Source organism: Arvicola amphibius, chromosome 1 (assembly GCF_903992535.2).
Source record: "Arvicola amphibius chromosome 1, mArvAmp1.2, whole genome shotgun sequence".
Taxonomy (NCBI): Eukaryota; Metazoa; Chordata; class Mammalia; order Rodentia; family Cricetidae; genus Arvicola; species Arvicola amphibius.
Genome location: NC_052047.1, coordinates 186,715,648 through 186,725,739, shown reverse-complemented (window position 1 = coordinate 186,725,739; position 10,092 = coordinate 186,715,648). Strand labels below are relative to the sequence as shown.

Below are 10,092 nucleotides of genomic sequence, written 5' to 3'. Positions count from 1 at the left end.
ATCTGCCTCTGCTTCTGAGTGCTGGAAATAAAGGTGTGTGCCACTAGGTCTGGCTCTGCTTGGTCCATTTTATATACTTTTAATGTAAAATATACTCTATAGTCAGGCGACTGTGGAGCATTCCTTTCGTCAGAGCACTCGGGTGGCAGAGGAAAGCAGATACCTCAGAGTTCAAGCTCAGCCTGGTCTACAGAGTGAGTTCCAGGACAGCAAGGGCTTCAGAGAATCTCTGTCTTGAAAAACCAGAAAAAAAATACACGTAGTATTTAAGTGCTTATACACCCAACTCCATATGTGTGTTTAAGTGTGTGGGCGTGTAGACCTGTGTGTGTATGTAAGTATATAGGAATGCAGACCTGTGTGTGTGTGTGGGAGCGTGCACATGTGTGTTTATGTAAGTGTGTAGGTGTCTAAATAACTAAAAAAATTTTGTGTTAGCCTGCACACAGCTGCCATGGAGATGCTGAGAACTGAACTTGGGTCCTCTAGATGAGTAGCAAGTGCTCTTAACTGCTGAACCATCTTTCTAGACCCTCCACAAATTAAAAGAAAACATTTCTTAAATGAGTATGGGTATTTTGCCTTGTACCACATGCAGGGAATGACAGTGGAGGCCAGAGCATCAAATCCCCTGAAACTGGAGTTACAGCCATTATTGAAAGAGCAATCAGTGCTCTTAACTGCTGAGCTATCTCTTTAGCTCCTTCTACCAGGTATTTTGAGATAGTGTCACTGAACCTAGGCTAAGTAATTGGCTAGATTGGCAGGTCTGGGAACCCAAGGCATCCTCATGTTTCCACCTCTTGGCCTTGGGATCATAGGCACATACAGCTATCCTGGCTTTTTTATACAGCATCCTGGAGAGTTGAATTCAGGTCCTCAGGCTTTAGCAGCAACATCACCCCAACCTCCTAGATTTATTATAAAAGCAACACAATGTAGGAAAATTTGTGAAGAAGTATAAAAAAAACACATGGTGGCTCATATTTATAATTCCAGCTGAAGTAGGAGGATTCCATGAGTTTGAGGCTAACCTATGTTAAAGATTCCAATGAAGCCGGGCGGCGGTGGTGCACGCCTTTAATCCCAGCACTCGGGAGGCAGAGGCAGGCGGATCTCTGTGAGTTCAAGACCAGCCCGGTCTACAAGAGCTAGCTCCAGGACAGGCTCCAAAGCTACAGAGAAACCCTGTCTCAAAAAACAAAAAAAAAAACAAAAAAAAAAAAAAAGATTCCAATGAACAAACATAAAAAGAAAAAAAAATAAAAAATTAAAAAAACACCTAGACTCTCGTCATGGAAAGAAGAGCATTGTTTACACATGCAGTTGTTACACGCTTCTTTGTCATCTGAGTGTGCTCTGCATTGCTAACACATGCAGTTGTTACACGCTTGTCTTCTGTGTGTGCTCTGCTTCTTCTGTTTCCTGCTGTGCTCACATTACATGTATAGACAGTGAAGTATGTCTTTATTCACAAAACTGGGCGGTTTTTACTTATTTATTTTGAGATAGGGGCTTACTTTGTAGTCCTGGCTGGCCCAGAACTTGCTCTATAGACTAGGCTGGCCTTGAACTCAGAGATCCACCTGCCTTTCCTCCAGAGAGGGATTCAAGGTGTGCACCACCCAGACCTACAAAACCAGGCTTTATAAAAATTGTATTTGTTTTAAAGATGTGTTAAACTAACTGCAAACTGTTGCATGCCATTTTCCACTTTGAAAAGTCTAGTAGGTGAAAGGTTGGGGGCTTATCCTCAGCTGACCTAGCCCAGTGTGAAAAATCCAGGAGGGGGTAGGTAAAAGCTGGAGTGGAGCCTTACTGAAAGAACTTGGCTGTTCAAGTTGACTGCAAGTTTAGTATGAGTCAATAGTGTGTCTGCCAAGAACTTCTCTTTTTCCCTTTTCTTCTCCTTCCTCCTTGCTTTCCTTGCTTTTTTCCTCTCCTTCCTTTGCTTCCTTTCTCTCTTTTTTCTTTTTCTTTCTTTCATTAGGTTGCTCAGGTTAGCTTCAGATTTTGAGCTCAAGCAATCCTTATGCATGGGTCCCCGCATCTCCACTAGCTAGGACTTCAGCCAAGCCACCACACACACTCAGTGTGCACCTCAAACCTTACTGCGCAAACGCGAGGCTCCGTTACGAAGTGGAAGCTGTAGTCCTTCTTGATAATAGTGCTATTACAAAACCTTGGATTAGTCTTGGATGATACAATCAAATCAACCACGTGCCTAAGGCCGTCAAAGATCCAGTGGAAAAATAAAAACAATGGAAGGGATCAAATCAGAGAGGATGTTGGGCAAAGTCCAGGGTCCAAGAGCCATTAGATCAGTTTGATCTCAAAGGCTTCCAGGGCTAGGACTTGGTCTTTGAGATGAACTCCATAGCTGCCCAGACTAAGGAATGCAATGTTCTGGACATAGTGGGCTTTCTGTCTTGGATGACTCTTCTTGTGGTGAAGTGCGGTAATGGGTGGTGGTACAACTGCTACTTTTTATTGTTCGCCAAGAGCCAGAACTAAGCCTGGAGTCTTTATTATTTCATTCTGGAGTCGTATATTATTTCATTCTATCTGTATAGTCTTCGATGGGATAATTGGGTGTAGTCAGAGTCCTCGGTCAAGTTCACTCAGTTGGTAAGAGCGAAACTAGGATTTGAACTCATTCTGAAATGACCAAAGCTGGTCCTTTTGGTTACGACGGAGTTGAGTTCAAGGGTCTCTAGAAAGGGTCTGGCCAGAGAGGCCCTCAGGTTCAGCAGTCTACAAGACTAGACAGCTAGACCTAGTGAGGGACAGACACTCTTTCCACCTTAGGGAAAGCCTCCGGCAGAGTAGGCGGGGTCACTTAGGTGGGGGCGGGGTAGCCAGCCCTCTGCTGAAGGGCGCAGGCAAAACGCCAAGCGGTGGTTATCAAAGGAAATGGTTGGGTTCTATGTGCACACCTCCAGAGCTCAGAAGCCCCGGGGGTTCTGTGGTTGGAAGTTCCTCGAGCACTGTGAGGGGCTGAGGCAGGCCCACCCTCCAGAGAGCAACGCCGTGGCCGGCTTTTGCGGCACAGCCCGAGTACGGAACAGAGCGCTGGTCCCTGGCCGGGCGCGAGCTGGGGGCGGCGCCGGGGCGGCGGGGGCGGGGAGGGCGCGCGCCGAGGCGGCTGCGGCAGTTGCGCGCTAGGATTGCTGCGGTGCGGCGGGGCCGGTGAGTGCGGCGGCACCGCGGCGGGAGGGGGGATTGGAGCGGGCGGCGAGCCAGCGAGCGGGCTGGGGAGGATGCGCGGCGGAGTGCGCGACCCCGCGGCCCCTGCTGCCCGCCCGGGGCGTCTTTTCCTCAGGGCCCCTTCCCGGGCCCGGATCCGCCCGCGCGCCAGCGGCCTCAGCACCCTGGGGTGGCGCACGCCCCCGGCCCGGCTGCCCTCGCCCGGCCGCAGCCCCTTCCCCGCGCGGCGGCGACGCCCCCGGCCCACGTCACGCTCGCGCCATTGTTTCCCCGGCGTCGGCTCGCTGGGACCCCGCCTTTCTTGCGGAGCGGGCCAGCGCCGCTCTCCATCCCCAGTCGTCCCCTCGGCGGGCAGTCTCGCCTCCGTTCTCGTCGTGGGGCGGGCGCGGGGCTTCTCCCGGGGACTGCAAGCCTGGTAGGGTCTGGACCCAGCCTTGGAATGGCCCACAGCCAGTTCTGTGGTGTGCGGCACTTCCTGAAACGCTCACAGCGATTGCAAGTCGCCCCCAAAAGACGTTTGGGGCGGTCTGTCCCTTGCCTTTTTCCTGGGGCCCCCGAAGCCCCGCAGGGCGATATGCCACCTGGGGCCTGTTACTACAACACTTTGGGCTATTGGTTTTGCCTGGCCCTGGCTGTTGAAAGCAGTAGATGAAGGTCTGTGTAGGAGTTAACAGCCCGGCTGGTTGAGGGCTGTGCTCTACTACAGCGCTCTGAAATGACTAGTCACTAAACACGATTGCGTGTGCTCCACCACGTCTCTGCCCGCGCCCGTCCACACATTGTTTCATAACGACCATGCTATTTCTTAAGGAATGTAAATTTCTTAGCCGGCATGTGAAGGGGAGGGTGTTAAAACAGTGCCATTAATGGAAGACATAGTGACTACAGGAAAGGCTTCAGTAGTCACCTTAGCATTTTCCATCAGTGCTTTAGAATTGATCCAAATGAAGACATCTGGCCTTGGAGGTTCAGTTCAAGAATGCAGCTAGTTAGAAATTGAAATAGAAGCTTTGAGGGTGTCTTGCAGTGGCAAAGTGATTATTCTGGGCCGTTGATACTCGGATTGATACCACCACACATACTTTCGAAGAGCATTTCCATTACAGCGTGAATCTGTTCTGTGGGCCTTAAACAGGCTGTGTATGTATCCTAGTGGCCTCGAACCTGGGATCTTTCTCTCTCAGCTTCCCTAAGTGCAGGTGTTAGCAGACTTGTTTCACCATGCGTGGGCTTGAAAAATAGTCTTGTTGCTTCACTTTTACCAAAAAGCTCAATGAAAGCAAGAAACAAATTAAGTAGTTTTGGTGGTTGCATTATTCTCAACCTAGAATTTAGAACCAGCTAATCTGTAAAATAAGATGATGTCCTTCAAGGCTCTGTTCTATGAAAACGTACAGTCAGCCAGAAGTTTATAACTTCAGTAAGATTAATACGAATACTCAGAGTACCTGCTGGCCTTACTAGATGAAGAAAGCCAGATTATGGAGTACTGTTAAGAGGAGGAGTGTTCTTTTATGTGACAAGACTTTGTTGTATGAGGAAAGTAGTGTACAAAATATGGTATTTAGAAAAAGTTGGCGTGAATGTCGTTATTGCTGTTTATTTGAGGTTTTCATGAGACAGGGTGGTGTTATGCATTCCAGGTTGTCCTAAAAACCCTGCTTCAGCCTTCAGAGTACTGGGGAACACACTACTTGGCCTGCTCTAAACTGTAGGCTCTCGGTTTGGTGTGGTGGTACATTGGAGAGGCAGGGGCAGGTGGATCTCTGCGTTCAAGGTCAGCCTGGTCTGCACAGCAAGTCCAGGGCTACTAGAGACCCTGCCTCAAAAAAACAGCAGCAGCAACAATAAAGCCAAAAATAATTTTTAAAAGACTGTGTAAGATTGATTTCTCTCTCCACTGGAAATTGAACTTGGGTCAAGCTTAGGCTAGGCAATGTAGTCGTCTATTGAACTGTATCCCAGTCCTTTTTTATTTTACTTTGAGATAGAGACTCATTAAGTGCTCATGATGTGCTCCTTTCCCCCCTGGCCTAGGACCCACCCACACACCTTGAATTGACTGTGTGATTTAGGCTGGCCTCCAATTTGGGATCCTTCTACCTCAGCTCTCCAAAGTGCTGGGATTATAGGCATGAACCATCATGCTTGCCTGGGCTTGAAAAAAAAGAAAGGTTGTGTGCTACTGCTTCACTCTTTCCAAAAAGCTTAACTCAGTTAAAGCAAAACAAAAAACAATGTGCCTAAATCTTATCATGGTATTTATGTTTAACGCTATTTGTTTCTAGCTTTATGAGATAAGGTCTCACTTTGTAGTCGACCTGCGTAAGCTTCTCAAGTGCTTGGATTGTAAAGTGAGCCACCATGGGTGATCTCAGATTTCATTTGTGAGGATTGCTGTGTACATATTGCCACTGTGCTGTCCACATTTCTAGGGCCCTCACGGAATTTTCAGTTGTGATGCTTTGTAACAGGCCTTTCTGCACTGCAGTAGGCAGCGCCTGGCGTGCGTGCTTTTGGTAAATTTTTGTTGACATGATGTTTTTAGCTTTTATGACAACATCTAACAGGAAATGTTAACTACCAAGGCATATGTTAGGTGATGTGTGAGTAGCAAACACTACTCTCAGCCAGGAGAAGGCCTTGTGTATACATTTTAAGGGCAGTAGTACGAGATAAAGCCAGAATGTTCTGGTAAGCTCTTTATAAGATAATGCTACTTGGATTCTTTGGAGCTAGAGCAGAATGAATAAAGAGAATCATTTATTTATTTATTTATTGGTTTGGGTTGAGTTTTTTAGGTCAAACCCAGGAAGTTAATTGCATTAAATAAAGTTGGTAACAAATTGCCATGGAGTACTAAAATCTTGTCATTTGACCCACTAAGTATTTTTTTAATTAGATTTATTCATCTTTTATGTGTGTTTTGCCTGTGTGTATATATATGCACCACTTGTGTGCCTGGTTCCTATCAATATCAAAAGAGGGCATTGGGTCTGGAGCTGGAGTTGCATATGGTGGTGAGCCAGCATGTGGGAGCTGGGAACTGAACTCCGGTTCTCCCAAAGAGCAGCAAATGTGCTTATTCACTCAGCTATCTCTCCAGCCCCACTAAGTCATAAAAAAATTATCTTTTGAGGGGGTGTAAGGGAAGGAGGCTTGAAATGGGGATCTCACTGTCTCTTAAGCAGGTCTGGCACTCAGTTCAGGCTAGCCTCCAACCTTCTAGTCTCCTGCTTCAACCTCTGCAGGGTTGGAATTACAGGTGAGAGCCAACATGCCCTGTTTTATGTAACTATTGAAATTTGATTGCATCCTGTGGTTATTGTTTGCCAAGGTTTTCAGAAAATAGCAACAATAAAAACCCAACAGCAGTAAATCCTCTAGTAGCAGGATAGATAGCAAAAATACTCCCCCTTTTTATGCTGAGTACAGAAACAGAAAGATGAAGTTGATTTGGAGATGAATGAATGATTTGTTCTACCATTTGTGTGGCTTTGTTGGCTGGGAACTATTACCAGGAATGTCACACGAAATAGCCAGTATGACAGGATCTACTTGGGAAATCTGGCACCTGAAACTTAATGTCTTATAAAAAAAAAGTGAGGCCAGCAATGATGAAAGCAGAAAGATCAGGAGCTTAAGGTCATTGGCCACACATGGAGTTCAAGGCCAGCCTAGGATCCAAGACCCTGTCTCAAAAAAACAATAATTTATTTAACTAGTTTCTTTTTTGTTGAGAATTTTATACGTGAGTACTATATATAATCTTCCTACTTTAACCCCTCCACACCTCCAGTGCACCCCCTTTCTCAAATTCATAGTCTCTTCTTTATTATTGTTACATATATGTGTTCCTAACAAATTTATTAATATAACTTGGTGAGTTCATTTAGTATTGCTGATATCTGTATATATTTAGAGTTGACTACTTGGAATTGAATAACCTGTCAGGGAGCTCATCCCTAAAGAAGACTGATTCTGACTTTCTTAGCAACTATTAATTCCCTATAGCTCTTCATATTAGAGTGGGCCTTGTGAGATTTCCCCATCCATGTTGGCATGTCAGTTGATAGTAATATTTTTTTTCAGGTCTTGTTTAGGCAGCCATATTGTTGAGTGTCCATGGGTGCAGCATCCCTGTCACATGTAAACAGACACTGTCTCACAACAGATACGGTGATGCTTTGGCTCAGAGTTCCTTCTTCTTCCACACTCTGAGCCTTAGGTGTAGGGGTTGTGGGTTGTGTTGTAGATCTGTTAGCTGGGCAGAGAGAGAGAGAGAGAGAGGGAGGGAGGGAGGGGGAGAGGGAGGGGGAGAGGGAGGAGAGGGGGAAAGAAAGGGAGAGAGAGAGAGAGGGAGAGGAATATGGAGGAAGCATCCTTGAGGAGGGTGAGAACTACACTACCTGTTAGAATAAGGACAAGTGTTTAGAGTACAGTTAGAAGTTACAATGTTTAGGAATTGGCAGGAATAGGGTCCCCTTTAGGTTCCGTGTCCTCCCCAGCCACAGCTACCTGGCTAGGGTTACAGTGCCAAGCATGAATTCCTCCCGTTGAGTGGCCAGAAGTCTAGTTACTTGTCAGTTTGGTCATTGTCATAGTTCATAGGCATTACAGTTGTTAGGACTGTTGATAGTTTTCTCTCTTGGCAGCTGCATTACTTCTTCAGATGCTGTAAGAGCTAGTCCTTGGGAAGGAGACTAGGTCATGTCTATGTCAGGTCCTCCAAGTCCTCTAGCTGAAGTATGTGATGTCTTCAGCAGTAGGGTCTTACCTTCAGTTTTTGGGAGGCTCTCAAGGGCATTGGCAATAGCTTTACTTTTGGGGTCTCTTGGGCTTCTCTGACAATTTTAAGATATATTTATTTATGTATATGAGTGCTCTACTTGCATGTATCCTTGCAGGCCAGAAGAGGGCATCAGATTCTATTATAGATGTTTGTAAACCACCATGTGGTTGCTGGGAGTTGAACTCAGGTCCTCTGGAAGAGAGCAGCCAGTGAGTGCTCTTAACTGCTGAGCCATCCCTCCAACCCCCTCCCCCAATACACAACTTTAAAGGAAGTTGCCTATACCTGGTACTAGGGTTTTGTTAGATAGGCTATTGGCTTTTAGGGAGAAATACATATTTTTAAAGTTCCTTGTTTTAGTTGCTGGAACATCTAATATGTAATGTATGTGTCTTACTGTGGTACTGGGAGCTTGTGCATGCTAGGCAGGGGCTCTACCACTGAACATAATCTCAGCCTCCCCTCCCCAAATGTTTTGTTTTGATAAAGTATTCCACAAGTTGTACAGGCTGGCCTAGAAATTGCCCTGTAACCCAGGCCAATCTTGAATTTAAAGTCTGCCTGCTTTCAGCCTCCAGAATAGCTGGGATTATAGGTCTTTGACACCACACTCAAAATTTTTCTTCCCTTGGGGCAGAGAGGTGGCTCAGCAGGTAAAGGCAGTAGCCTTGCAAGCTTGGCATCCTGAGTTTGACCCCTGTGGTTGACAGTGGAAGAAGAGAATTAGTTCCACAGTTACCCTCCAAGGCCCATGTACATCCTGTGGCACAAATGCCCCCTCCCCGTGATAAATAAATGTAATAAAATTGTTTTTCCTCCCTCTCTTTTTCTTTTTTCTTTTTTGTTTAAATTACATTTTATTTACTGTGTGTAAACACACCCCCACATGCATGCACATGCAGGAACATGCCTTTGTGTACACATAGGACAGAGGACAACTTGTGGGTATTGGTTCTCTTCTTCCACCATGAGGGACCCAGAGATTGAACTCAGGTCATAAGGCTTGGTAGAGAACACCTTTATCTGCAGAGTAATCTGGATGCCCCTGTTCTGTTTTGCTTTTTTGAGATACGGTTTTTAATAGTAGCCCTGGCTAGTCTGGAATTCACCATGTAAAGTAGTCTGCCTCTCATTTGAAGTGATCCTCACGGCTGGCCTCCAATTCCAGGTAATACTCCTGTCTTTGCTTCCAAATGCTGGGATTCCAGGAGTGCCACTATACCCCTCCCTACTTTTTTTCTTTTAAACAGTTTTCTCCTTGATCCTCTACTGGAAAACTTACTCAATTTTCTGTCATTGATTGTTTTGTTTTGTTTTTGAGACAGATTCTTTTTTTTTTTTAATATTTATTTTATTATGTACACAATGTTCTGTTTGTGTGGATGCCTGCAGGCCAGAAGAAGGCGCCAGACCTCATTACAGATGGTTGTGAGCCATCATGTGGTTGCTGGGAATTGAACTCAGGACCTCTGGAAGAGCAGACAATGCTCTTAACCACTGAGACATCTCTCCAGCCCTTGAGACAGATTCTTAAGGAACCCAGCCTGGCACAGACGACCTTGAACTCCTGTTTCTTCTTCCTCTGTCTTCCTAGTGCTGGGGTCAGTGTGTCACTACACCCAGCTTCCAGCGCTGAGGTCTAAGTCTTCTTTCAGTTGTGTTGCCAATAGCTCTTGTGTGGTTTTCATTACTTTTTCTTCTGTGCATCAGTTTACATTTTTATCCAAATTTATTTGAAAGTTTTAATTCTATAGAAATTACTGATGGTCTAATAAATTCTTTTATATTTTTCACCTGGACTTACCAGTAAGTAACAATGGCTATCTTACTTTATATTGTTGCATATAATTTGAACTTTTTTTTTTACATTTATTTATTTTGTGTGTGAGGGAAGTACATGTGTTCCTCTGGGGGTGTGTGTAGAGGTCTCTTCTTCAACCATGTGGGTTCTGGGGATCAAATGCAGGTTGTCATGCTTGGTAGCAGATCCCTTGCCTTTACTGTTGAGCCATTGGCTTTACATACAATGTTTTAAATCTAGAACCACTTAAAAATAAGTTATAAGCATAAAGGCATTTCATTCTTTAAAATTT

At 45.4% G+C, this 10,092-nt stretch overlaps 1 protein-coding gene across 1 annotated transcript in view; it reads left to right on the top strand.

Annotated features, from left to right (window-relative positions):
- Positions 1-3,129: 3,129 nt before the first annotated feature.
- Nt5c2 (5'-nucleotidase, cytosolic II) overlaps positions 3,130-10,092 on the top strand; it is a 71,434-nt gene continuing 64,471 nt past the window's right edge. The window contains exon 1 of the mRNA XM_038327652.2: positions 3,130-3,189. The gene's annotated coding sequence lies outside the window, so the exon portion shown is untranslated. The remainder of the gene's footprint in view (positions 3,190-10,092) is intronic.